This window comes from Frankliniella occidentalis, unplaced genomic scaffold (assembly GCF_000697945.3).
Source record: "Frankliniella occidentalis isolate FOCC.00 unplaced genomic scaffold, Focc_3.1 Scaffold20, whole genome shotgun sequence".
Lineage (NCBI taxonomy): Eukaryota > Metazoa > Arthropoda > Insecta > Thysanoptera > Thripidae > Frankliniella > Frankliniella occidentalis.
This window is the reverse complement of record NW_026267150.1, coordinates 2,952,246-2,954,736: the sequence shown is the minus strand read 5'-3', so window position 1 is coordinate 2,954,736 and position 2,491 is coordinate 2,952,246.

The following is a 2,491-nucleotide window of genomic DNA, read 5'->3' as shown; positions in this document are numbered from 1 at the left end:
ACTCACCTCACCTCACGAGAGGCGAAACATGTGCCGCCATCGCCATTCATTCGGTGTCTTCCGGTTGGCCTTGATGACATTTTCCTACTCGTTCTGACCGCGCAGAGACGAAACAGAAGAAAGGGAGAGAGGGGGTAGGGGTGGGGAAAAGAACTGCGGAGAAAGGGAGGAAAAAATATGATAGATAGAAGAAGAGATCTGGATGGGAGAAGGAAAGGGGGTGACGATCGAGTCCAGCGGGTCAAGCGTAAGCTCGTTGAATCAGCAGGGAAACACACAGCCTCCGGCAAGCGATCACGGTTGGATCAGCGGTGGCGAGCATGCGTGTTTCCGGCCTCAGGCTACGACGAGTTAGATTTACGTGAAAATACTCGCGGCGCCTGCTGGAAAACATGGGGAGTGAGAGTGAGCATGATTCTCAACTTCCATGTTAGTTATTTTGGTACAGAGAAAAAAAAAAGCAGCTGGAGCGTGCGCTGTCCGCTAACGATCACACTCAATCACGTCAATAAGTCAACACATTAGTCGCTTTGTATGTTGACAATTTTGACAAAAAATTATACCACCACATCCTGTTTCGGACGGGTGCATTAACTTCAATGTCCTCATGTCCTCCGACGACGTTCTACGCGACGAATGGGACTGTGCCCTAATGACGACCCTTGTGAGGGCGAACACCTGCCTCACTGCCCTTGGTCGCACACATACCCTAACTCCAATCGGGTTCCCTTCCAGTCGACTGGTAAAATAAATAAATAAATTTATTAAAGGGGTTAGGGGGCGAATAACACCGTTTTTGAGGGACATTAGTTTATCTCTGGGAATTAGAAAAAAGTGGCGGTCAAATCACTCCAGCCCAACCATCCATTCCAGCTGAGAGATAGGAATGTATCTGTCAAACGAGGCTTTAGGCGCTCTGCCCGATGCGATAGGGAATGCGGCTCCCAGATAAGGGAAGGGTAATCAATTAACTTAACCCCAGCACTCTGAAAAGAACACAGTATGAAAAGTGATTGATATTCTCGGCAATACTCTTCAATTACCGTAAACTGGGGTAACTTTGGACCGCCGGGGTAACTTTGCCCAGGGCCTAAAATTATGTTTAAAATCCTAATACGGTGCTGCAACGGTGACTTCACTGCAAGCTACAGTGAACCCTGCAGCACCATATCAGCATTTTGAGCATGATTTTAGGCCCTGGGCAAAACCCCGGTGGGCCAAAGTTACCTCAGTTTACTATTGTAAATGCGATGTGGCTGCATACACCGCAAACCGCCACAAACCAAGGGCTTGGCTACTGGAATGCCCAGTGAAATGCACCAAGGCGGAAGCTACGTTGAGCGCGGATGATATTTTAGGGGTGACCACGTGACCACACAGTATCCAAGCCAAGGTGTTGAAATCAAAGTAAAACTCTCGAGTCTTCGCATTAGAAGGTGTATTATCGCGAAGCCTGTACGCAGACCATTATTGTTTTGTTTTGATGCAAGTTTACTAGATTATTAACCTTGTAATCCAATTTAGTTCGATTTCCAATGATTCGAACAGTGCCAGTTTACTCAGTGATGAACTCTTCTTTACCTTATCGTCTCTCATCTGCGACTCATTTTTTGGAGGTGGACACATGCACCGCCCTGGGCAACGCTTTCTCAATGACAGGCCGTGGCGGTGGTGGGAGAGGGGTGCAGTATAAATGGGCAGCCCTCCCTCTGTGGTCAGCAGCAGTAGCTCTTCACCCTTCAACATGGCAAGTATCTTCCGCGGGCCTCACTGGGCACCGGGCCCGGCTGAGTGTTTCATCACATAACGAAAATCCATCTATGACTGTTTTAATTTCTGAAAATGTGATTTCTAGTGCGCAGCCGTGTCGTCTGATTTTAAACTTTGGTCTTGCAGAAGCTGCTGGTGCTTTTCGCCTTGTGCTCGGCCGCGGCCGCCACCAAGAGGTTCCCGACACAGATGCTGCAGCCTACGCCTCCCCAGGCCCCGGCACTGCCTCGCTTTATCTCACCGGACCGCTTCATCACCAAGGATGCGCCCCCTCGCGTGAGCTTCGCCCCGCTCCCGGTGCAGCAGCAGCAGTATCAACAGCAGCAGCGGTTCGCTCCCCAGAACACCTTTACGCCGGTGAGTGCGACCGGGCGTCTTGGGTTGGGCCGGAAACGGTGCTCCATGCCGTTTATTGATCTTCAAAGTGTTATTGTAGCATAAGTTGCCCACCGTCCACGCTACCGGGCAGGGCAGCCGGGCCCCGGGCGCCCCGGGCAGCTCTCGGCTCGAGACCTTGGGCACAACCACGCTGACATTGACCTTCACCTGTTCCAGATCCAAAACAACCAAAATGGCCTGACCGGCTTCGTCACGGCGGCCACCGATGAGGAACCCGTCTTCGCGCTGCCGCCCCCGGGCTTCTCCCCGCCCGCCCGCAGCGACATACCCGTCGAGTACGCCGCGCCCGAGGCGCAGCCCCAGGCCGCCTATGCGCCGCCCC